The following is a 27,321-nucleotide window of genomic DNA, read 5'->3' as shown; positions in this document are numbered from 1 at the left end:
GTTTGGTAGAATTGTACCCGGCCACGTGGAGCTCGATAAACCAACTGATCAGTGGTTGCACAATAGGTGTCGTACTCGGCCGACTATAGCGCGGCTCGGTAGAGTAAAACAGATACATATATATAATGCATGCTCAACTCATGGAATCACCTTCTAAACCTTTTGGAGTGACTTAAGAGCACTATGAACATCCATACCCTCAATATGAACCTTAGTAGGATTCAAGGATCATACACACTTGCTTAGAATAATTTTATAAGGAAAGAACAACATGGACAACCTTAGTTGCTAGGAGTAGATCCGTTATGAAGTAGCGTATTCATTTCACTTTAGATCATGCCAAAAGAAAGAAGAAAGTACCTTAACATACCTTAAACTCGTTGAGTCCCTAATCCCTTCCAATCAACTCTTCAAACAAGTCAACTCAATCTATCATAGTATAAGGAGATTCAAAATTAGTGTTGAGCAAAGGCTACGTCTATAACTTAAGCTAGTAGCTCGTTTACGTAAATTTGGGCAGCATCTCCCTTGTAACAAGGGCCTCCTCCAATACCATATACCAACAACAATTACCAGAGCAATACATCAATACATAATTATCAATATCAAGACACCATATAATAACAACAAGTCACAACTACATTACGACAAGCGGCAAGCTCCGATTGGAATCTGTATACCCCTTATCAATCCTTATAGACTTCTTACTTCAACATAAAAGTATCCTTAACATGATAATGAAGTCATTAATCAATGATTCCAGCCTTAAACCATATATTTATAACAATGAAAATAATCCACAACTTCAACTATCCTCAATTAGCAACTTTATTCACTAGTTCATGTCTAGCCCATCCATTTAACTTAATCAACATCAAAATAACCTTAGGCACAAGCAATATCACAATATACATACCTTATACAGTAACTTCAAATCAAAATCCAAGTTATATTCAGTTTACAACAACCCTTAATAGCAATACAACATCATAGAAGTGACTTAAGCTAATCCAAGTATTATCTTGTAGTTTATCATCCTAACAACTTAACCAACATAAAAACAAGATTAAGCACAATTAGTAGGTTGTTATACTCACCTTAGACAGCATAAACAACTTGGAATTTCATCCAAATACAGCCCACAACAATTCTCAATGACAACACAACCTCAAAGAGGTGTTGTTCTTCACTAGAACTAAGTTTTGATGTTGAAATATGGTGTAATTCTTTGGAATCACTTCAAACCCTTGTGGCATATGTTTAGGAGGGTTAGGAGAAGTTTGGAGATGAATATTAGTTGAAAAATGAGCAAAAATAGGCATCCAAATCGTTTATAAATTGAAGTAGGTCAACCACCGCCTAAGTGGGTCCCATTGGGAGCTGCTTGCGCGGTCTCGCAAAAACATGAATATCTCTCTACTCCGATGTTGTATTGACGAACGGTTTAATGCGTTAGAAACTAGACTCGTAGATCTTCAATTTGGTAGGTAGAACACCCCATGATTCCAAGCATATTTGGAGAAATTCTCAGATACATTTAACCTAAGTTTCAGCAAATTTATGAATGTAACTTGTGATGACCTTTGCCAACTCTTGTTCCACAACTTGCTTGCCTTCAAAATGTAGAAAATGAATATCATACGACTAAAATAACTCATAGAATAACCTCCTTATCATGTTAAGAACCCTAGTCTCACCCCAAAGTACATGTTATAACATTCGATTCCAAGTATATTTGGAGAAATTCTCAGATACATTTTACCTAAATTTCAGCAAATTTATGAATGTAACTTGTGATGACCTTTGCCAACTCTTGTTCCACAACTTGTTTGCCTTCAAAATGTAAAAAATGAATATCATACGACTAAAATAACTCATAGAATAACCTCATTATCATGTTAAGAACCCTAGTCTCACCCCAAAGTACATGTTATAACATTCCAAACTTGTCGACTTTTGACGAAACTTATTTTCTTCAATTGGTTTAGCTTCTAAGATTTCCAACCCTCTTGGTACTCGTTATTCATGATCTTAAATATTTGTAACCTCCAAGGTAACATGATTAACTTACTTTATTTGCTTCCAAATATAATCTCATTTCCGAGCTTACATCAATGACTTACGGCGTACTCTCACGTATGAAAACTTGGGGTGTAACAGGGAATCTGCATCATGTTTAAATTTCGCACAATACATGTTTGTAGCATCTCTTTATCTGCATGTGACCAGTAAGTAACCTCTATCCCAGCAGGAGCGACCTTGCTCCAATTCCTTCAACTATCTCAAACTTGACCGTTCACCATAACCACTCTTTCATACATCCCGAAATCTCGTGTCCGTTCTTGTAATGAGTTCATCGGTATATTCTGCCGATGGATCTGGAACTACACATGCCTGATTCCTGTGAAACTAGGGATATGTAGGTAGCTCAAAGATCGAAGTTCGGCCTATATTTTTCAAAACATCCCATTCAGTCAAAATTGGCCATCATTTATTTACCCGAAAACGCTTTCATCCTTCCCTCGTAAAGAGGGGAAGTTGTTGATACCTAATTTTCCCCTATAATAGTTTTAAAATGCATATATATCTTTAAAATCATGCATTAGCATCAGTTGATATTTTTCCACAATTTCTACATTTGTTAAATTAATTTGCTTAGTATTTTACCTTTAATAAATAATTGTAAAATTGCATCACAAATGAATTTAGAACATGTCTTGATTTAATATTACTATTAGGGTCCTATTGAGCCTAAACTATTTCATAAATAGCTAAATTGGAACCTTTTGGCTATAATTGCAATAACTTTGCAATTATAGCCCATGCGTACATTTTTGTATTATTTTGCCAAAAATTAGTCCTTTGTGTTTTTAAATACTAAATAACTATTTTTAAAATATTTCTATGCATGAAATTCATTTTTATAATTAGTAGTTATTTAACAAATTATTTTTAATCAATTGTTTGGGGTATTAAATAAATAGCCTCTTTTATTTCAATTTTAACCTAAAATCTACCATCCTAAATATCTTTATAAGTCGGCCCAAAAGACCCTAGGCCCAAACCCCTTACCTGCCCGACCCAATTCTTGTTGAATCCCGGTCGTTGATCATTTTTTATCAATGGCCCAGAGTCTTCCTACCATAATTAAACCCTAACGAACCCCCCCCCCCCAAACCTCTCATTTCTCTCCTTTCACCCGCCGTCACTCACCTCTCCTCCTCTCAAATGCTATCTAATCTTAACCCTAACTCACTCTCGCCATCACTCATCCACCGCCATCCATGGTGGTTTCTCACCACCCCAGGCCTCTAATGGCCTCTCCTATGCTGGGTACTTCCGTCTCTAAGGTCCTCGAGGGACCAAGGTTAGTCTACTTACGCCTTTGGTTCTTTCTCGCCTGTTTCATGCCATTCTGGTTCGATTTCGAGTAAGAACTTCTTATTTTCATCTTGAACCTATAGAGTTCTAAGCCTATGTCATCTCTGTATTATTTCTTAAAACCCTAATTTAGTTCTTTGAACTTCTTAGATTTGTACAGATCTGAGATGGATTGAACTTATTTCACTTGTTTCTTATGAAAATCTTCTGGTTTTACGAGTGGCTTTCCATTTTCTTAAACTAGGGTTTCCTGAAAATCCTTTTCTCCAAAACGTTTTCTGACTTTGGATGTTGGATCTCCTATTCTTATTTGCTTTTGACCGATTATGTTGAGTTTGCCTCAAACCTAACTAATTTATGCTAAAACCCCATTTTTGACATTTTTTGCTTTGATTCTGAGTTTGACCGTATTACTTGTGCACTATTTTCGTTCTATGCTTTGATTCTTGTGATTTTTCTTTAGCTTAATTCGATGTCTTGTGATTTTTACCCTTGTGTATCTCTATAAGGGTTTATGATTCGATTCTCGACTGATTCCGTGTGTTTATACTTAGCCTACTTATTTATTCATGAAAACCTATATTATTCTCCCTTAAATCAGCATTATTTGTTCGAATTTTGATTCACTAATTTGCTCTATTAAGACCTATGTGTTGATTTTGATTATTTCCCTATTTTTACAGCTTTTGATTATTTTCTTACCTTATTGGAATTAACTATGATACTTACAGATCTCTCAAAATGGTTTCCTTAATTAAACCCCTGTTGTTTATCCCTAATTGTCCCTTATGTGCTTAAGTTTTTACCCAATTCTTCTTTCCTTAAATATTGTCCTGCCCTTTACCGTTGGTTGATTACCTCTCAATTAGGGGAGACCTTACTGATTTTATGCATGATTAATTCTATAAATTTCCCTAATTGTTGAAAAATTGATCTTTTACCTTATTCTGTTTAATTCCTACCTACTATATATACTCTCCTCTATTCTCACTTCTGGACGAACATTAGTTCACAAAACACTCTTACACTCTAAAAAGCTATATGTTCTTCTCTACTACTTGTGGTGTTCATTAGTTTAGCCGGCTGCAAGCCAAGGCTATATATTGCTCAATGTTTGCTTTACATTTTGTGTTTTTCTTCCTAGCTAGTATGTCCCTAATTATTTTTTAAACCTAAACCCTAAGTGTTTCACTACTGCCTTAAGTTCATCAATTTCCATTCTTGTTTCTGTTCACTGTCTTGCTTGGCATGCCTAATACTGTCTTGTTCAATATGTGATTAACATGTCTAAATTATACTTGCTTGTCTATCGTTTATCTAGCATGTGTCGTGTCCCCTTTTTTCCTCCGTGGAGAGAAGGTCCGGGTTTCGACATTACATGGGGGAAATAACTCATTTCCTTTTGGGAATTGGGTATTTGAAGAGTCGCCACCTAACGGATTATGGAGCGTTAGGGCACCCAGAGTGATTAACTCTTGGATTGGTTTGCATTACCAGAGATTTAGGGTAAGAGCTCGAAATAACCTCGAGCGGAAGGTGTTAGGCACCCCTCTCGGTCCACAACGATGGGTCCCGACCGAAATTATTCTTGTGAACTAGTCCATTAACAAATAAATAGTTTTAAACACATAATTACAAATAAGAGCAGGTTACATGACTCAAATAATGAGACAAAGAAAAGGCTTAAACAAATTGTATACATATAGAAAAGTAAAGTTTAAGCAAAGGGAATTTGGGAAAGAGGGGTCCTAGGTTGGTTAGCCTACAGGATCTCCCTACGCAATGCCCGGTAAACACTCATCCATGAGGGGCTAGACGACATTAGCGCGTAGTCATCATATCCCATATCTACCCTTCCCACCCCTTAGCAGTTATTAAAGCGAGTGTCGGTTAGCGATCTCTATTGCGTGCTGTTACCCGTCCCTTATTAATGGTCCTGGAGGAGGTTAGGACCTCTACCTACAAGCAGTTCAAGATAGACCCCTAAGGTTTAAAGGAGAAAATACTAAGGCGACAAGCAAGAACACATAGTATTTTTAGCAAATAAAAGTAGGAAGGAGCAAATAAGAGGCTCAAGTTTACCTCCGCAGATAATGCATGTAAACAGCACGACTCAAACACATACAAGGGCAGGATCCTAAGACATGATGTCTAGGTTAGTATCAGAACACAAGAGACATGCAAATTGGATTATAACTCAGAAACAGGGTCCATAATCAGTTTGCCTACTGATTTTAAGCCTGTTAACCATTAAGCAGTAAACACAAAGAACAGTTTCCAGTTTTATAGAGGTTGATTACCTGAGGCTTGCCTAGGCATAGGATAATGCACAACAATTATCAGAATTATTAAAACAGTTTAGAAGTTATTTTACCCAAAGCATGTTATTCTAAGTGTTGCAAAGACATAGGGATTTTTACTTAAATAGGATAAATATGCATTGTTTTTACATCTTTCATAACCAGTAGTTTAAACTATGTATACCTGAGCGAGTATGAACGAGATCCTAAAACAGGGGTATCTAACATGCAGATATAAATGCAGAATGATTTCAGTATATGTAGAATTCATAAAGCATGATTTCTAGACACCCAGAAAGTTACAACATGATTTCAAGATGTGCAGGAGCAATAATTTTATGTTAATGCTGTTATTTAGCCTAAAGCAGGGTTTCTAAGTGATAAAATAATGTCAAATGAGATGCTGAAATAGTAAACCTAAGAACATGATATCTAATGCATGACATGCTTGGAATGTATTGGTCATAAACATGGATTCTAATGCACATATAGGAAATGTAAACCTAAGGCATGGTTTCTACCTATTGATATGATAACATGTATGACTACCCTCCCCTTTTCACTACCCAACCCCAATATCTGTTTACAACAAATTATTACAGACCAATATTGCATGAATTACATAAGTAGATAAGAAAAATAAGAAGTTACACTATATGAAGCCTAAAAGTAGGCTCATATCTCCAGAATTTCCAATGCTAGATTGCCTCGCAGCCTTTCACATAATCCGGGTGTGTCAGATTTCCCTAAGGACCTCAAGAGATCCCGAGCAGTGCTCAAACCCATATTTCATAATCATAGTTGAGTAAGTGTAGTGTGAAAGGGCTAGATCCAATACATCAGAGTTCAAAGGGATCTCATAGGGATCCCTAAGCAGTCACACATTGGAGAAGCAGAACTTAAGGACTTAAGAGTAGACTAAGAGTGCTTGGCATAGTTTGAAAAGGTTTAAGCAGGAAAACAGTTTGAAAAGAGACTTATCTGAAATAGTTTTGTAAAACAACAGAGGGAGTTATTCAATAAGACAGTTTTGAAAAAGAGAGTAGAGTAATAAGCAACAGTCCAAACATAGCCCCCAAAATAGGTTCATACATAACCAAAGAACATAGAACCAAGGTAGGTTCAGCAACCAACAAACAGGGGTAATGGTATTTGGGACACATAGGTAAACATATAGTTACAGGAGCACTTAAGTACATAATCAACAATATGCTAAGGGGTTAAGGAACTTCAGAATTAACACAGAATCAGGTAACTTAATGATAGCCAATAACTACTTTGCACAGAAAGGTTCATGCCAGAAATCAGAGAAACATAAGTAAGAAAGAGTCACATTGGGGTATACTGAAGGGGGATAACATTTCATAAACATGCTGAGTCTAAGGGAGGGGACACATTCAGAAGCATGTTGATAAAGCGATGAAGCAAACATATTAGTTGCAAGTTGAACAACAAAACCATAAGTGAAGACAGACTAGAAACAGGATGAATCGAAGTAATAAAGGAAACATGTTGTTTTTGAAACTTTGAATTAAAATCAGGACATACCAGTAAAGAAGACAGTAAGCACAAAGTGAAGGAGAGCACAATAGTTAACCTTGACTTACAACTGGCTAACTCAGAATAATAGCAAGTAACCAAAGAAAGAGAGCAGAAAGTTTTGAGTGTGAGAGAGTTTGAATTAATGTGTTCATGTTTGTTAATGAGAGAGCATATGTATATATAGTTTGAAACTACGCAGAATAATAAGGTAAGAATCAAAGTGATGCAGTAATTATGGAATTAGGTATCAATTAGTATAAAATCAGTATAAGTACTCCCTTAATTAAGGGAGTTAACTTCAAACAGTAAAGAAAAATAAGGAAGGAGATCACATAAGACTGGAATATAACACATAAAGAAATAATTTCAGCATAGTGCAAGTATAGAACATGTAATTAAGGCTAAGTACATAATATTCCAATTAAGGAAATAACATAAGAATCAGATTTGACAGTATAGTCGACCATAAAATAAGGTAAGAAAATAACCTAGAGGTTGTAAATCAATAAGGAGATCATCATAAGATATTAGTGAAATGCATCAATTACAAGAAATTAGGGGTTCAAATATGAGTAGTAATGATTAAGGGGAATTAACACAAATTGTTGTAAATAAATGAAATAATCACAGTAAGGCAAGAAGGAATGAAATCAGAAACCCTAATAAGCATAGTAAAGTAAAAAATCACATAAAGTCAGGAATTCAACTAGAAAAATAGTACTGATTAGAGGAATTAGCACAAATTTCTGTTAATAAACAGAATAAATATAATATAGGCGGAAGAGGCAAAATCAGAAACCCTAAGGAGCATAATAGGGTACAATCATAGAAATATAGAAAATATTCATGAATAATAGACATGCGAACAAATTAAATGAACAAATAAGCAAGAACAGTTCTCAGAACCCAGGATTAAGACCAAGAATTAGGGTTTTCAACATAATGAATCAAATAAAAGGAAAAACTTAAATAAACTGTTTAAACATAGTAAACATCATAGAATAATACTAAAAGTCAAAGGAGAAGTCATTTTGAAAAGGGGTTAAGAAACCCTAGTTTTGAAGACGGAGAGGCGTTTCTTGAAAAATCGGAGAGATTATCATGAAAAATAGTAAAATAACTCAGAATACTCTTAGATTTGTTACAGATCTAAGAAGTCAAGAGATAAATTAGGGTTTCAGAGAGAGATAACCCAGGGATGGAGAGATTCCGTCTTATAAGCCATGGATCTGGCCGGAGAAATAGAAAGGTCTTAGTCAGACGGGCCGAGGTGGCCTGAGAATGGCAAGAACAGACCATAGGTGTGAGTTGAACAGCCGCTGGTCCCTTGAGGACCTCAGGGTAGCAATAATCCGGCATGGGGGGAGCCATGGAGGCTAGGGGTGGTGGTGGAACCACCATTGACACCGGCGAGCCAACGGCCGGCGAGTAAGAGCCATGGTTTAGCAGAGAGAGCTTGAGAGAGAATGAGAGGGTGTGTCAGTGGAGAGTGATGATAGAATGAGAGAAATGAGGGTTTGGGGGTAGACTATTAGGTTAATTATGGTAAGGACAGATCTGGTCTGTTGATCAAAATTGATCAACGGTCCAGATTAAATAGGGATTGGGTCGGGTAGGATAGTGGATTGGGCCTTGGGGGTATTGGGTTGTTTTAATCAGGTTTGGGTCTGGTTTGATTTAGGCAAGAATTGAAATGAAATTAGGCTATTTGTTAAATACTTAATTATATTAAATAAAATAATTTAGAAAATAGGTGATAATTGTACAAAATGAATTTTATGCATAGAAGATAGTTAAAAATGATTACTTAGTATTTAAAAATACAAATGGTTAATTTCCGGTCAAAAATAGTATAAAATCATATGATTGGGCTATAATTGCAAAGTTATTGTAATTGTAGCCAAATGATGCCAATTTGGCTAATTATGAAATAATTTGGTTTAAATAGGAGCATAAATAATAAATCAAATCAAGAGATGCTTTTGAAATCATTTGTAATACCATTTTGTAATTATTTATTGGAAATAAAATGTTGGGTAAATTAATAAAAATATAGAAAAATTATGGGAAAATACCAATTGCTATTAATGCATGATTTTGAAGGTATATATGTAATTTTAAAATATTTTGGGGAAAAATTTGGTATCAACAGTATGTCTAAATCTTGTTTTGTTCAGTGTGTGATTAGCATGTCTACACTATGAATACTTGTTGATATTTACCTAGCCCGCTCATTTAAGTTCTTACCTACTCTGTTTTGCTCATGCTAAGTTATCTAGTCCCTCCATAGTAACTCTAGTTGTGTTCTTGATCATGTCTAGTGTTTTCAATATGGCTTTACTGTGATCCTTGCTCTATGTCTCAATCACCTACCTTGTAACTAACTTATCAATTCTATAAACTCTTGAGAATTCTATGCATCTGGTTGCTTATGTGCTCCACTATACACTAAGGTGTATTCTATATGTCCCCAACCTCTCTCTTCCTGTGTGGAATCTGTTTGCCTAGTGATTTTGAATTTGGTTGTTCTGTGATTTGTGTTCTGATCTCAAAGTGTTTTCATACTTTTCTCAAGCTGTTTTACCACCAAACTAGTTCTGGTTTTCAGAAAAGCATTCACTCCTAAGAGTCCTATTTATACTGTTTACCAAAACCTTTTCAAAATTATACACTCTCACTAACTCTTAGGTTATTAAGTCATGCCCCTCTAGTATGTGTACTACTTAGAGATCCTTGAGATCTCTCTGAACTCTAGCATATCAGGGTTGGATCTTCCACACTGCACATAATCAGTCTTTATTTGATAAAAGTCTAGGTGTAAGCGTTTCCCGGGATACTTGAGGTCCTTAGGGGACTCTAACACACCTGGACACAAATATGGCAATGAAATCTTGGGCATTTGAGACTACTGAAGGCCTGGTACCTCAGGTTTGCTTTGGGCCTGCATCAAGCTCCCTATAGTTTAATCTATATAGTATTTATGTAATTTATTCAATCTTGGTATGTAATAATATTTTTAAATAGATATTGGGGTAACTAGTAAAACAGGAGGATAGTTGTATGGTACTGTGGGTAAAGCTGGGTAGAAAACATGCTATAGGTTTTATATTCCGCAAATCTGTATTAGAAGCCATGTTCTAGGATTGCAATGTCTATTTGCATTTAAACCATGTTGAACTTGTGCATTAGATAACCTGTGCTTAGGGTATTCACACTTATTGCTTCAGCATACTACATGTCATATGTCGTTATTCCAGCTTTGATTTTGCATAAGTACTTTCATTTAGAAATCCTGCTATTAGGTTTATAATCCTGCCTTAATAAAATAGTCATCTCCTGTATGCATTAGAACCATGTTGCTAGGAACTCTGTTTGCATCTGTTGAATCATGTTTATTCCGATCACTATCTACAAAAGGTTTAAACAGCCTCACACATAGGCATCATGTCTTAAAATACAAATAAAGCACATGTTATAACCTGTATCATCTAGATCAGCATGCTCATAGGATGAACAATCTCAACTATTCAAACAGTTCCTATAATTGTGATTACGCATAGTCCTCACGCCTAGGCAAGCCTTAGGTGATTAATATCCTTCTATAAAACTGAAAACTATGTTTTAATTGTGTATAAACTGCTTAAGCCTTACAGGTTTAAGATCAGTAGGCAAACTAATTTGGACCCTGCCATTAAGTTTTGAAATCTCGCTGCAAGATTTGGGTCTTAATGTTCACTTAGATATCCAGTCTTAGGATTCTTTTTTAAAAATTTACATAAATCTGTATTTTAGACGTGCTGTTTATTTGCCTATATACATTCGGAGGTAAACATGAGCCTTTTAACTACTTCTTCCCTATCTGCTTGTCCTACATGTTATTTGCTTGTCGTCTAGATTTTTGCCTTCTAAATACCTTAGGTTTGTCTAAAACTACCCAGATTTAAAGGTCCTAAGCTCCTCCAGGACCACAAGGAAGGGACGGGTAGCAGCATGCTTAGGGGTCGTTAATCAAACTCGCTTATATAACCATTAAGGGGAGGGTAATGGGTAGTAAAAGGATATGATGACCTACGCGCTAATGTCACATGTAGCCCCTCTAGTTGAGGAGGATTACCAGGCATTGCACGGATTGATCTTGTAGGCTAATCAACTTAGAACTTCCCTTTCCCCATTCTTATATGTGTTTAAATTATCTAAACTTCCTTTTTCTTTACATATATGTGTGTTTAAGCTGTCCAAACCTCTTTTACTATCATTATCTGAATTTCCTTGATCATATATGTATTTAGACTGTGAAAACTACTTTATTTTGCAAATTCGTGCTTACCTGTTAAAATGACTAATTCACATAATTTAAGTTCGGCCAGGACCCACCGTTGTGGACTGCGAAGGGGTGTCTAACACCTTCCCCTCAAGGTTATTTCGAGCCCTTACCTTAATCTTTGGTAATGCAAACTAGTTACATGAGTTAATCGCTCTAGGTGCCCTAACACATCATAATCTGTTAGGTAGTGACTCTTCAAATACCCAATTCTCAAAAGGAAACGAGTTGTTCCCCCATGAAGGTCTAAACCCGGACTCCGCGAAGGAAAAACGGGGTGCGACAACAAGTAACAAAAATTAAACCACAAAGGCAAAGACAAAGGCAAGATGGAAATTTATACAAAGATGAAACAAAAGGATCCTTTCCTATAATGGAGGTCGCAAAATATAGTTACAAAGCTCCCACGTGGAGCCGAGAATAAAGCCTAATCCTCAGCCGGGGTCACTTGGTCAGATGAAGTTCCCTCAAGAGCTGCACCCCCGATAGCTTGATCCTCGGCACCCTAGTCGTCAACGACTTCCCCCCCGGGGACTTCTTCTTCATCTTCACCGCTCTTTGAGCCACTAGCTGAATCCTCATCAGAAGTAAGCAATGCCGCCCATTTTTCCTCTAAGGCCTTTACTCTCTCGATCTCAGCGGATGAGTCAAAACCCTTTACATGTATCTCCTCGAGAGCCTGCCTTCGAGATCCCCACCGAGCATGGTCAAAGGCTCGAGCTAGTTTGAGTTTGGCCTTAGCGGATGTTGTCTTAGACTGAGTATTCGCAGCGGCAGCATCATCCCGATGCGAAGATATGGCTCATCAATCTCAGACTTAATCTGGGACAACTCAGCAACTGATTCAGCATGGAGATCTTTATGGCTTCTCCCCTTTCCCCTTGGAGTTGATGCTCAACCGAGATCAACTTCTCTCAAAGAGTTTCTTTATCGGAGGCCACTTCATCTATGCGTTGTTTCAGCCCAAGGATTTCAGTATCTCTGACTTTAAGCTCCTCTTGCATTAGGTCATCTTTTTTCTTAAAATTGAAAGAATCAAATTAAGGCATTGTGGTATCAGAGCCAGCCCATCCTTTCGGAGGGAGGAACATTTTACTAAATATGTCTGAGTCATTTCCATCATCCTCTTCCCTAGCAAAAATAAATATGTCTCCTACTCTATATAAAACTTTGTCCAAAAAATATGATTACCTCTATGAAATAGATATCCTGCCCGATGAACAAAAAATATCCTCAACTGAACTACCCCTCATAAACCCCTACTCAGCTTTTGCCAAAAAATCATTTGCACCTCGGACCCAAATTCGCTCCTTAGTCCAACACATACCAAAAGGAGTTAAAGAATATGTTGTTGCCTCAAAACTTGACCAGCATCCTCTTCTTGCCACTCGATAGGAACAATTTATCACCCTTCAAATCCCAGATGATTTTTCCAGGCAATGGAGAGATCATGGTTCTACCCATATCCATTTTGGTGCTATCCGAATTGCTTTGACATATCACGGAAGAAAAGGTCAACCTATTGTAGCTCGACTTTCTCTTCTAGATACAAGATACTTGGAGTACCAACATGCAAATTTGGGTACTGCAGAAGTTACCATGAATACTGGGACTGTCTTCATAACTATCTTTCCAAATTTCAACATGTCCCTTTATGATCCATACTTAACCGAAGCACTAAAAATCCAAGTCCAAATCCAAAGATCCCCTCAATCCAAAGATTCCATCCAAGCCACTCTTCATCACCAAATGCCGTGGCGAGTCCAAAATCATGCCATGGATCTTTGCCTTCCCGGAGGAGAAAATGCTTTACTCTTAAATATTGATGCTACCAGAGGAAAAACCGTGTGCACCCAAATACCCAGATAAATTTCTAGAGATGAATTTGTCAAAATTCTTCCTGATTCCTGGATCACAAATTATGAAAAGTTAAGAGAACCGGAGGAATCTCTGCAATCTGGTGAACCAACTTTTACCAAAAGAAATGACAAAACCGTCTGCATAATCTTTGACCATTCTTATCTCAAAAAATGCAACAAAATCATCTTTTCTTGCCAAATGATTCAACCCAAAGATACAATAGATACATACCCTGAACCTGATAGAGAGTTCTTTTGGAATATACAAAGCATCATGGAAAAACATGACTGGTGTCAAAATTTTGACAGAGAAGGAAAAAGGGCTTGGTGGTTCAAATGCCCCTTTACGGGACACTGCCCTTGGGATCTTAATTGCGACTGCCAAAACTGTTTGGAAGATCCAATTGGAGAATATGATGAACACCACCAGCGTCATTGGGAAAGGTTCTACCTCAACAAAACCAAACCAAAATCCAAGAAAAAGGGGAAGACCACTGAAAAACAATTTCGAGACAAATATAAAATTAAAGATCATTCAATTGGCTCATTAAGCCGTCCAGGTAAATATGAATTTCTTGTTAGTTACAAACCCCAAGAATGGCCAAAATTACCAGAAAAATTCACTTCAAGCTGGGAGGATAGTGAAACCACACCCGAACCCAAATCACCATCAGCTCATACCCCAGAATCCAAAACGCCACCTGAACCTGAAACTTTACCAACTTACAAAAACCACAAATTCCACACACCCACAGATATTCATGCTATGTTTTCAAGCTCCAGTCATACCCTAGATTTTCCTTCACTCCAACCTTTTGAAAAGGAGGGTATAAGCCATGATCCAAAAATTCTCAAGAAAAACATAGTGCTACCTACTGGAGAAAAACCCCCAACAAGTGACATCGAAGCAACAATGAACTAGCAATCAGGAAACTCCATCTGCCAAAACAAGGTATTGAACAACATTGGCAACACCATAAAGAACGTGGCCCATACACAAAAAAAATGATGAGCAAAGTGGAAACAATTGAGAAAAAGATAGAGCAAACATCGTCTCACCATGCCGGACTAATCAAAGCCTTGGAACTGAGGTTGGCAAATTTACACTACGAGATTTGTCCTCCAAAAACTTCACTTTTCAATTTTTCCAACAACAACAAAAGGAAACGATTTCCATCAGAGAACAAATTCAACTTTTGAGAAATGACCACTTTGAGCCACAAAAGACCCCAGTTTTCCCCTCAAAACCTACATTCTTCCCTATGTCTCCACAAGCATATTCCCCACCTAAATTAGACTACACCTTTTCTACTTTTCCATCTACCTCACAAAATTCAATCACTTTCACCCAACCCTTAAAAGAAGAACATGATTTTGATATTGCAAAAATGGTTTGGGAAAGGAAGGACGCGCTTGCGGCGCAAAAACAAACAAAGAAAAGGCGAGACCAAGGAGAAAGTTCAAAAGGATCGAACCCCGAAAATCTGATGATTTCTGACCAGAAGGCTCCAGACCTCTATGTCTCCCAGCCAAGATACATATCAGAAGAAGATACTCCATGGTCGGAATCTCTGAATTTATCAGACGATGAAACAATGGAAGATAGCTCTCAATCAAGCAATGAATCCACAACAAACTCTTCCGAAGATGACAATCCCCTAATATTTGTAAATCAGCCAAGAGACCCAGAAGTATCTGAAGTAGATGAGGAACAAGAAGGCATGACAGATGAACTAATCCCAGAAAGAAGATATGAGCCCATGGCATCAAAACCAGTTGGAACTGGCTTCCACACTTTCACCTTAGATGATGTCAAGGTTTCAAGATGGCCTCAAAGGATCCAAGACTTATATAGTTGGATGGTGACCAAAAATTTGATGGAACGAGAAAAGTATATCATCCTGTCAGAACTCACTTCACGGTTCTCAGGAATTCTCAGAGATTGGTGGAACTCACTTGGAATTCAAGACAAAAATACTTTTCTTACTTCCAAAGATTTTGCCTTCAACATCAGAATCCTACATGAAGTTTTCTGCGGAGATACTGGCCAAAGACAAGAGAAAATACGAAGACAACTCTTCGAGATGAAGTGTGTATCATTCGACAGAAATGACATTGATAGGCATTTTCAAAAAATGGCGAAGATATACTTCGAGATCGGTGGAGACATCAATCTAAAGCAAGCCTTTGTCTCTTCCCTTCCAAAGTTGTTGGCAAGCCGAACCATGACCATCATTGAAGAAAAGTTTCAGTCTATAACAATCCCTCAAATTGGTTATATCAGGAAAGTTATTTTTGTCACATTAGATGACATTTGTACGAAGCGCTCTGCCTTAAAACAAATTATCCAACACAATCCAGCGCGTGACAAAGCATGCCACAAATCTTACCTAATCACCGGGTCAGGATGTTCCTGCCACACATCTAGGCGACGGAGAGAATTTAGGAGGTTCAAATGGCCAAGAATTCCCGATGGGAAATCAAGGTCCAAGAAACGTACAAAATATTTCAGATGTAGAAGGCCAGGAAATTTTCACAAAAAAACAACTGTTTTATTTGCCATAAGATTGGACATTTCGCTAAAAACTGTCCCCAATTGAGAAGATCTATCAAACTCCTTGAAGAGATTGAAGATTACACTAGCATACATCTCGGAAAAGAGGAGGACCTTGAATCCATATTCTTTGTGGATGATGAACCTAATGAAGAAACTTTATTCTCTCTTGATGTCTATGAAGATCAAGGCAATGATCACTACCAAATTTCAGAACCAGTGATCGAAGTCGGAGAGGAGATTAACGCTCTCGTAGTCGTTCCTCAAGTAGAACTCAAGGTCTATTCATCCAAATGGGATAAACGAACTCAAATTATTGCTTTCATCGACACCGGAGCTGCTTCCTCACTCATAAATCTTGTTGTTCTCCCTGAAGATTAATGGGTGCCGCACTTAAGGATTTTAACACTACATCAAATGGAATTCTGACTACCACCGTCATCATAAAGCATCCAGTCACAATTGAGTTCTTTCTAGGATTGAAGTACAGAACCAAGCTGATAAGGTTTGATGTACCAGGAAAAGATCTTATTGTTGGATTCGACATTTACAGACAACTTAGGAATCAACTCCAGATCAAAGCTAACAGGATAGCTTTTAAAAAGCTGTTCAAACTTTATTCTGAGATTCCAAGGCTATTCCAAATCACCAATGACGAACAAATCAAAGAGATTGAACAAAATCTCATTGAACATTCATGTGCTAAATCCCACAAGGATTTCATGAAGAAAGGGAAAAGCCTGTTATGGAAAACCCAAGAGTTCTTTATCAAGATCCCTTTCAAGAAAAATGAAAGCATCAATCCGACAAAGGCCAGTCATTCAGGCATGACTCCAGATCATCTTTAGCTTGCAAAGAAGGAATGCGAAGAACTTTTGGAATTTGATCTGATAGAGTCTTCGGATTCACAATGGGCATGCGAAGCATTTTATGTCAACAAAAGAGCAGAACAGACAGAGGAAACCTAAAGTTAGTTATTAATTACTAGCCACTTAATCATTTCCTCCAAGATGATAAATTCCCCATCCCAAATAAACTCACTCTTTTCTCCCACTTAGCCAAGGCCAAATATTTTTCCAAGTTTGATTTAAAATCTGGATTTTGGCAATTGGGAATCCACCCTGAAGAACAAACCAAAACGGGATTTTGCATCCCTGATCATCACTTCCAATGGAAAGTCATGCCCTTCGGGTTGAAAACTGCACCCTCCTTGTTCCAAAAAGCCATGATAAAAATCTTCCAACCCATCATCCATACTTCCTTAGTTTACATTGATGACACCATGTTATTTAGTGATACATTACAAGAACATGTCAATTTGCTTCTTCAATTTGAGGCATTGGTAACACAGTACGGCATAATTCTTTTAGCAAAAAGGATGGTTCTTGCTCAAAAGGAGATCGATATTCTCAGAATGCATTTTGTCCAAGGTGAATACAGTCCAAGACCACATATATGTCAGGAATTACTCAAATTTCTGGATACCAACCTCACAACAAAGCAGATCCAACAGTTCTTGGGTGTAATAAATTATGTAAGAGATTTCATCCCAAATATCTTTACATACATCTCACCAATCACAGAAATGCTCAAGAAAAATGCTCCATCATGGGGAGAGAAACAGGATGAAGCAGTCAGAAAAATAAAGGAGATATCTAAAAATGTCAAGTCCCTCTACATCCCTTCAGATGGAAAGAAGATACTGCATACTGATGTCAGCAATGAATATTGGAGTGCTGTTCTATTTGAAGGAAAAGATGGCCAGAGGAAAATATGTGGATATGCCAGTGGAAAGTTCAAAGACGCTAAGCAACATTATCACTCCACTTTCAAGGAAATTCTTGCAGTAAAGAATGGAATCAAGAAATTCAATTTCTTCCTTATTCATACCCTCCCAAAGATGATCCAGATAAATACAAAAATTATTCCCACTCCTCAGATTCTCAGATGGGCTCAGTGGTTCTCTCCATACAAATTTCAAGTCAAGCACCTAAAAGGAAAGGATAATATTCTCGCGGATTTTCTGTCTTGACCGGAAGAATTCTCAAAAAGATTTTCCCCAGCAAAACTGAAGTCAAAGCAAAAGCTAATTAGCCACATCTTCATGCTTTCAAATATACCAGGAACAAGTTTATTAAAGCCAACAGATCATCTACCGGAGTTGTTCAACCTCATGGATCCCTTTGATCCGTCAATTATTATGGAAAGAAGAACTTATTATGAGCTCCAAGTTTTTCGGCAACATGGAGGATCCATTCTCAAGCCATATGGGGTCAATCCAAAATATCCGCTCTGCCATATATTCATAGCTCAAGCCAAGGATTTTTCACAAGAACTATTATGGTTTTTCTGGTACCTATGCCATCAGTATCATATTTTCATGGAATTCAAATGCAACATCTTCAAGGATTTTGATAATATTTCACCAGCCCTTAAAGTATTTTTGCTATGGTTCAAACCTAGAAGATATTGGATAAAATGTTTCAACGATTCATATACAGCAAAGGTATTCATGTTCCATATGCCAGTGAAGATTATTAATGGAAAAGTCCAGGCGCAGGCAGAGGCATCATTCTGGTAGAAATTTCCCGTGTCCATTTTATCAATGGAGGAAGAATATAGAGAGGCACAAAGAATCCTTTTCCAGCAAAATAGGTGCATCCCGAGAGAGATATGGCCAAAAGATTGGGCAAGCTGCAATTATACCAACACTCATCCTCACTGGGAAAGAGTCCGGGAAGCAGCAAAAGAGTATCAAACCCCTTACGAAGTCATCCAAGAAAAAATCACTCACGATATTTCCAAATTAAAGTTGCGGATTACATCTCTCAATCCAAAGGAGAAAGAACACAATGGAGAAGGACCGTCAATTTCCAGACATTACTACACAAGGTCTTTAAAAAGATGCCTAGAAGACAACCCTAGAATCAATGAAGGATAATTATCTAAATCCCTACTAATCCCACCATAATCCTACATTACCCACCAAAAAAACCCTTCAAAATCATCTACACATGCCAAAACAAATTTCCACATCTTTCCATACTATCCCGGCCCCACTTCCACTTGTTTCCACATGCTTCCACATGCTTCGTCACATGCAACACCCTACTTTCACATGTAGTCACATGCTCCCTCATACTTTCACATGCTACACCATGTATATTTCGCCCCTTTCACATGTTTTCAGGAGCTTTTTAGTTGTTTTGCCTAAAGTCCTTCACATGCTAAGAAAGACCCACATGTAGATAAGTTTGCCATGAAAGATAAGTTTATTTTATCATGTAAGTTTGTCTTTTAATAACCTCCCAGTCCTATATAAAGGAGGCCTTGTAGTAGTTGGAAGATCATCTTGTAACCTTTGTAAATCTTTTGTGATATATTACATATGAGTGCTTTCTAAATTTCCCTCTTGTTCTCTCTTTCAAATAGATGGAAAGGTCGGTCCATGTATGAAAATAGAGTAAGAATACTCATTGAAAGTTAGCTTATTATAGTGCAAAAGTTTTCTGAGTTATAAACAGCTAACGTTGGTTATAGTACAAAGGTTTTCTGAGTTATGTAGCTTGGAAAACCGTCCCTTATGGGTTGTTGAAGCCAGCCCCTGTAGGAAAACTTTTGCGACTATAAACAAATTAACTATTTGTGTAGCTTGGCAAGCCGTCCCTTATGGGTTGTTGAAGCCAACACCTTTGTAGGAAACTTTCGTATCTATAATTTAGTTTGCTTTCTTGGAGTCTCTTACTTTGTTCTTTATACTGTGAAGCCCACGAAGGTCATATTACCCGCTCATCGAGACCGGATCGCTCTTGAGGCACCAGGAATCAGTTTATCAGAAATTATTAAGAACAATCTATGAGTCGGGTTAGGTAGACGCTCACTCGACTATTAAGCCCAAGGCCTACCCGAGTTCGAGCAAGTTATCACTGAAGGACTATTTACAAATCCTCAGGGCTATCTTTATTTTTGAGTTCGAGCAAACCTCACTCGACTGATAAGCCCAAGGGCTGCCTGAGTTCAAGTAAGTTCTCGCTCAGGGGCTACCTATAAAGTCTTAGGGCTATCTTTATTTCAAGTTCAAGCAAATCTTCACTCAATTAAGGGCAACCTGAGTTCAAGCAAACTCTCGCTCGGGGATTATTTGTAAAAGCCTAAGGGCTATCTTTATTTTTAGATGATTGAGTAAACACTCTCGATTTCTAAGTCCAAAGGCCACTTGAGTTCGAGAAAATTCTCACTCAAGGACTATCAATGAGACTTAAAAATGCTAGATTTATTTCAAAAATTGAGACCCAGCTCTCACTCAACTCGGATTCAGAAGTCTCGATGACCTAATTTCACATTAAATCAGTCCAAGCTTAGTCTGAGGGATTACAAAGGACTTTAAGAAGCATCATATCAATCAATTAAAAACCTAAGGGTTTATTATGTCCCGGGTCCAGTACTCGGACTAATCGTTAGAGTCATACACTTGAAATTTTCACAAATGAAGACAGAATGGTGCTCAACACAAATCGAAGGCAAAATGAAGAAATTCTTATATTGATAAAAGATGTTCACAAAGCCCATAAGGAGCCCTTACACAAAAACAAAGAAAAACCTAATCTGCCGCCGGGGTCACTTGACCGGACGGAGCTCCCTTAGAAGTTGTGCCTTCAACGACTTGGCCCTCGACCCCCAAAATACCAACGGCCTCCTCCCCCTCGGGGACTTCACCTTCTTCTTCATCATCCTCTGAGCCGCTGGCCGAACCACTGACTGAACCATCATCGAAAGAAAGCAGAGTTGCCAATTCTTCCTCTAGGACCTTCACCCTCTCGATCTCAGCAGGCAAGTCAATGCCCCTTGCGTGTACATCCTCGAGAGACTATCTCCGAGATCTTAATCAGGCATGCTTCAAAGCTCAAGTCAGTTCAAGCTCGGCCTCTTCTGATACCTTCTTGACTCGAGCATTTGCAGCAGCAACAACATCTCAGTATGAGAATATGAGCGCATCTGCTTCGGACTTGGCCGTAGATAGCGCGGTGATCGATTCAGCATAGAGATCTTTATACTTGCTACTATCTGCCCTTGCGTCCTGAAGATGATGCTCAACCGAGGTCAACTTCCCCTGGAGGGTATCTCTCTTGGAGGTTATCTCATCCACACGTTGCTTGAGTCCGAGAATCTCAATATCCCTGGCTTTGAGACCCTCCCTCATCAGGACATATTTCCTTTCAAGCTGTAAAGATCAACCCAACGGTGGTAAGTGCTAAAGTTGGAGAAGCACGAAAATAAAAACATATGAAACTTGTATTACCTTGCTCAGCAAGATCGGTCCGCTCTCGAGACACCATCTCCAAACGAGCCCGAAGGCCATGAAGTTCTTCCTCTTTTTTTGGTAAAAAGAGCTCTAAGCTCGTCAGTCTCTGATGATAGCCTCCTACACTCTCCCTCACAATGGGTCAATTCAGCTTGGAACTTAGCAAAGGCCTAATTGTAAAGCAATATAGCCTGAAAGCGTGAAAGAACAAAATCAGGAAGATGAAGATCGAAGCTCAGAGCATAGTCAATGGAAGATTACCTGTTTACAGAGCCTCTCATCTTCCTCGAAAATGAGCGAGGCGTTAAGCTCGGGGTTTTCTTTGCCCCCAATGAAGAAACCTTCAAACGCGTCATTCTCCCGGAGGGATACCCCCACATTGGAAGTCTCTCTATTATGGGCGTCCCATGTCTCCTTTGGAGGGACTGTCGAACTCGACGGAGAATCACCCACATCAATAACTCTGACTGCATCGATCGGGGCCTTCTCTTTCCTCCGAGGAGCCTCAGAATTGGGCTCTCCTGACTTATCTACTAAGTACCCCTCAGCTTGGGAAATGTTTTGGCCGTTGATCGGCTCGGGGACGTCATCTGACCCACCCTCGTGAGCCTCCTCAGCCCGAGGTGGAACAACATCAACAACTTCTGGTTTATTTGTCGTCGGCTCAAAAGCCATGGGCTCAGCAAGGTCCGAAGCAGTCACGCTTCCCCTTTCCCCAGGCGCTAGCAGGCAGTCATCTTTATCTTCACCCCCAGCTCGGGGGCTCTCTGCTACTTCCAAAGTTAAGGCCGCTGAATCAACCTTAGGCTCTTGAACTTTAGCCTTCTTCAGCTTCGGGGACTCGGCTGGTGATTTCTACTTTCTCTTTTTCTCCTTAGCAGGCTTCAGGGTATCTACTTCCCTAGGTGAAGATTCCCTCATCAAAACGGCCTCTCCAAGGCCTGCATAAGCACAAAGGATGAGAATACTATAAAAAGATATCTTCTCTAAAAGAGCTCGAGTATGATAGAAACAAAAACTCACTATGGTTTTTGGCCTCCCAACAGGTCTTAGCCAAATCACGCCACACACGCTTCACGAATGGGAAGATCGAATCAAATTGTCGAATCCAGCCCGAGAGAATCTTGACAGCACCGAGGTACCACTCGACAACTGCATAATCAAAGGGAGTTAATTCGAAGGCGGGAAAAGATATCCGATTAGCAAAACATGTTTACTTACGTTTCATATTCCATTCCTCGGGGAATGGCATTTTCTCAGCAGGGATCAGGTTCGAGGTCCTGACTCGGACAAAGCGGCTCATCCACCCTCAGTCCTTATCCTCGTCAATGCTAGCAAAAAAGGGCTTCGGGATTGACGTTTTAACTTAATCAGGCCACCTCGATAAAGTCGGGGGCTATACAGTCTAATCAGATGATCAAGGGTAAAAGGCATCCCCTCAACCATGTTCGAGAGATGCCTAATCAGATAAACGATGTGCCAGAATGATGGATAGATTTGTCCTAGCATCACCCAATATTGTCTACAGACCAGTGTCAAAGAGGCTTCTACCGGGCCCAAGGTGAAAGGATATGTGTATATATTAAGGAAACCGGCTTTATGTTTGGTTATGTCTTCTTCGCGTCAAGGAATCTATGCTTGCACTGCCTCCCCCCAACGGCAGTCAACCTTCACTTTATCAATCTCAGTTAAGCTGATGTATCGAGACATAGGTTCGCATTGTCCCAGAATAGAGGAAGGATTTTTGACCTGGAAATTAGAAGGCGTTTCACAAGGCCCGGGAATACACTCCTCAATACTAGGTGGTACTACCATTTTGCTCTTAGATGAGCGTGATGACGAAGGGGCTTTCTCTTTTTGGGGAACATTTTTAGAGGTTTTTGCCATTCTTGCTGAAAAATCTCAAAAGGAGAGGAAGAAGTCGGGTAAAAGACAAACACAAGAACTAATTAAGAGGAGTTGTTGAAAGTTTGGAGATATAATGAAGAGTAAGGAGTGAAGGATTGGAGTATTTATAGGGGCCAGCAATGCACGTTAGGGAAAGTCAAAGGACAGCCAACCGTCGTAATCAATTCGAGGCTTTTTAAGAACCGTGCGAACGTGACTTTTGAACACCCTTTTTTGTCGCACCAGTTGCTTACATGACATAACTGACGTAATAATGAAGGTAGTGAAGAGTTGGAGAATTCAAGATGTTTCATATCATTCTATTCTAAGAAACACGGGGACTATCTGTATACGGTCAAAATTAAGGAGTTCGACTCTGGGGTTACTATGGCACTCCACGCCCAACCCCGAGAAGCTCGAAACAGGATGCGGAGTGTGACCCTGAGGTGCGCCCCTTGAGGGAGCACATCGAAGGTTCTTTATGGTCAACCTCGGAGCAGCACAAATCGATGATCATCATGAAAAGGCAGGAAACCTCCCAAGTACACGTTATTGAAGCTGACAAAGTCTCCGAGAAATAGTACAAACCTGTACAAGTTTGTTACACAGCTATACCATCAGCATTTCTTTGTCATGATTAGACTTGTATTGTGTTGGGATTCACCCCTCCTATATAAAGGGACCCAAACATTCTTAGAGGGGCACTTTTTTCCACTTTGTAACACACATGATTATTGAATACAATAGAACATTCTCCGCCTTTCTTGCCTAAATGAGCTCAACAATTATTCTACAGCTTTATTTCTCCTCATTTATTGTGTTTATTCATTGTTCTTCATTTGTTGCTCATTTATTGCTCGTCATCAATCGTTAAAGGCTTCCTTCGAGGTCCCATATCGCTGAGCTCGAGGCCCTCAGTCTTATGACTATAATGGTTTGCTTATCATTTCTTGTTTATCTACACTTAACATTATTCACATAACAACTAGTATTAAGATAAATCGCGTATTTCTAGAACCACAAATCAAATATAATTGTTAATACCATTTTCAAGGTAAACATTATTGCAAATGACCTTATACTAATGACTGAAACAAGACGAGTTGTGACTCTGTTATTGATACGCTTAAATCACTTCTGTTCATTATCTGGCGATCTATCAACTTCAATAAATGCAGGGTTATTTTTTCTAACTTTTGATATTATTCATGGGCGTTCTTGATTAACATTTAATACAATCATACCTCTCTATAAAAGTTTTTCTTTTATAAAAATACTTCACTATAATAGCCAAATTTTCTTTGGAACCAATCTTTCATGTTCATGTTATGTCATTATATATATTCTCTATAACATCACTTCACTATAACAACAAAAAAATTTCGAAACAAATGAGGCTTTATAGAGAAGTTTAATTGTAGTTCAAAACAGTTATTCACGGGCATTCTGGTCCCTTGTGAAAAAGTCACTCTCAGGTATCAAAACAGTTGACATCTTATATAATGGTTTTCTCATAAGGTTCAGAAGTTTGATATATAAGGAAGACTTAAAAATATGGTACACTATGTAAGCAAAATGAGGAGGGTGCTTTGTATATTTGTCACGACCCGAATTTTCCACCACCGGAATCGTGATGGCGCCTAACTCTTGAATGCTAGGCAATCCAACAACAATGATTTTAACACATTAGCAATTAACTCAAACATAAATAAATAATAACTAAAGTTAAACAGATATAAAGTGCAGAAGTGTTATAATAGTTCAAAATACTCCAATACATGTCTACCCCAATAATCTGGTGTTAAGGATGTATTCTGGCCCGGGACCGCGGGCCAAACAGGCCAAATGGTCCGGTTCAACCGGGCCTGGGCTCTAGTGGTGTAAAAGCCCGTGGTGGGCCGGTTCAAGACATTTAGCCCGTGAGCCCGGGACCGTTAAGCCCGGGACCGGCAGGCGGGCCTGGGCCAGTTCAACCGGGCTCCAACGGCTAAATTTTAAAAAAAAAATTAAAAAAAGACCAACGGTCAGATTTTTAAAATCTAGCCGTTGGCCTTCAAAATTTATCTGTTGGCCACTTTAAAAAATAGACATTTGGCCCCCAAACTTTACTTTAACCCCAAACTTTTTATAATTACACTTTTTCCCAATTCTCAACTATAAATACCCTCATATTCTTTCATTTTTACTCACAAAATCATCAATCTCTCTCTAATTTTCTTCTATAATTGCTTGCTTTATTATTGCAATTTCGTGAAAAATTGTGAAGTTGGTGAATTGAAGTATTCAAGTCTTCAACGATATTCAATTTTCAAGAAGTTGTTCGTCAATTCGGTAAACGCGTTCCAACTCTTAAGTTTTAATATTATAGTTTTGTTAGTTTTATTTAGTACAATTATAATTAATATGGCATTTTCTTTGAAAAATATTTTTGGTGGTAAGGGTAAGGGAAAATCTAAAATTGGTGAATCTAGTAGCCAAGCTACTACTCTTCCCCCGGCTCCCCGACTCAGACCTGTTACCCGTCCTCCTCCACCTATTATTCTTGATAGTGATAACCCTTGTTTTCAATTTTCCGATAGTCAATTTTGCCATGATGTTGCACCGGGTCAACAATTAAATGAAGAAGTTATGAATGTTCTTTATCCTAATGAAACTATCTTTGAAAATGATGAGGAAAATGATGATTTAGATTAAACGCAACCGGATTTAGATGATACACCTACTAGTTCTGTTAATAACCCAATTGATGCCCCGCCTGACCCTCCTGTAGTAACCCTTACTTTTAATAGATAACTTTCTAAATGGTCCGAAACATCTCTTGTTTGGCATTTTTTTACTCAACTAAGAGAAAAAAATAAGGCTAAGTGTAACGCTTGTGGGTCTCAACTAGTTCATAAATTTACTGGAGACCATAGCGGTACGGGTAGTTTGACTAGACACATATTGAAACACCCTAGAGATAAAGCTAGATTTTTACAAATGAAAGTTGCGCAAGAGGGGACAAGTGTAGATAGTACGGTTAACCCTAGTACAGGTTCAAATCTAGTTCAATCGGGAATTAACACTATTACCGGTGGCATTTTATATTATGATCCAAATAAAGAAAATTGGCAAAAATGGTTACTGTTATGTGCTTACCCTATAGATTTCCTTCTAACCCTCATTTTGTGCATTATATTAGAAAAGTTTTTAATCATGCTTATAAAGGATGGCCTCGCGCAACCGTAAAGAGCGATATTTATAAATATAAACATGAATATGAACAATATTTGCGCTATTTATTTACTCATATAGATTGTCGCATTGCTATTACTACTGATATTGATAGAAGTGGTAATGACTGTGATTATCTAACTGTTACAAGTCATTGGATATATGAGGAGTGGATAATGCAAAAGCGCATTATTGCTTATAGAATAATTAATTCACGCCACACAGGTAAGTTTATTGCTAACACAGTTGCAGATATTTGTAGATATTTTTGCATTAGAGATAAAATTATGTCTGTTTCAATGGATAATGCTTCTAGTAACACTAATGCTATAGGCTTGCTTACAACTACACTAAATTCTGCATTTAGTAATATTTTTCATGTTAGATGTATTTGTCATATTTATCATTTAATCGTCGGTGCTAGTATGAAAGTTTTAAATGTAGAAATTGAAAAGGTTAAAATGGCTCTTAATTGGCTTTTTTATTCAAACCGTAGAAGTAGACTTAGAGACTATTTTAAAAAATGTGATGAATTTGGCCTTAGAGAAAGAAAGGTTCCTAAACCTTGTCCGACTAGATGGAATTACATGTATGAAAATTTAGTTGTTGCATATGAATATAGGAACCCAATAAGCGCAACGTATAATGCTCGTGTAGGTGATGGTGATGATGATAATGATGATGATGAGCACCTTACAAATCAAGATTGGAGTAATGTTAAAATGCTTGTAGACTTTTTAGAACAATTTAATATTGCTACAAATGAATTATCTGGCCAATATTATCCTACTATTTCTAACTGTTTAGTTTATATTGCAGCACTTGTAGATTTATTTACTCAATTTTCAGAGGGTGGAGTAATTTATGAAGAAGCTATTAATTCTATGAAAGCTAAGTTTAAAAAATATTTTTTCCCTATCCCCCTTATTTTTGGTGTTGCTGCATTGAAATTAGGAGGTCCT

Source organism: Nicotiana tabacum, chromosome 6 (assembly GCF_000715075.1).
Source record: "Nicotiana tabacum cultivar K326 chromosome 6, ASM71507v2, whole genome shotgun sequence".
In the NCBI taxonomy this organism is placed as follows: domain Eukaryota; kingdom Viridiplantae; phylum Streptophyta; class Magnoliopsida; order Solanales; family Solanaceae; genus Nicotiana; species Nicotiana tabacum.
This window is presented reverse-complemented; position numbering follows the sequence as displayed.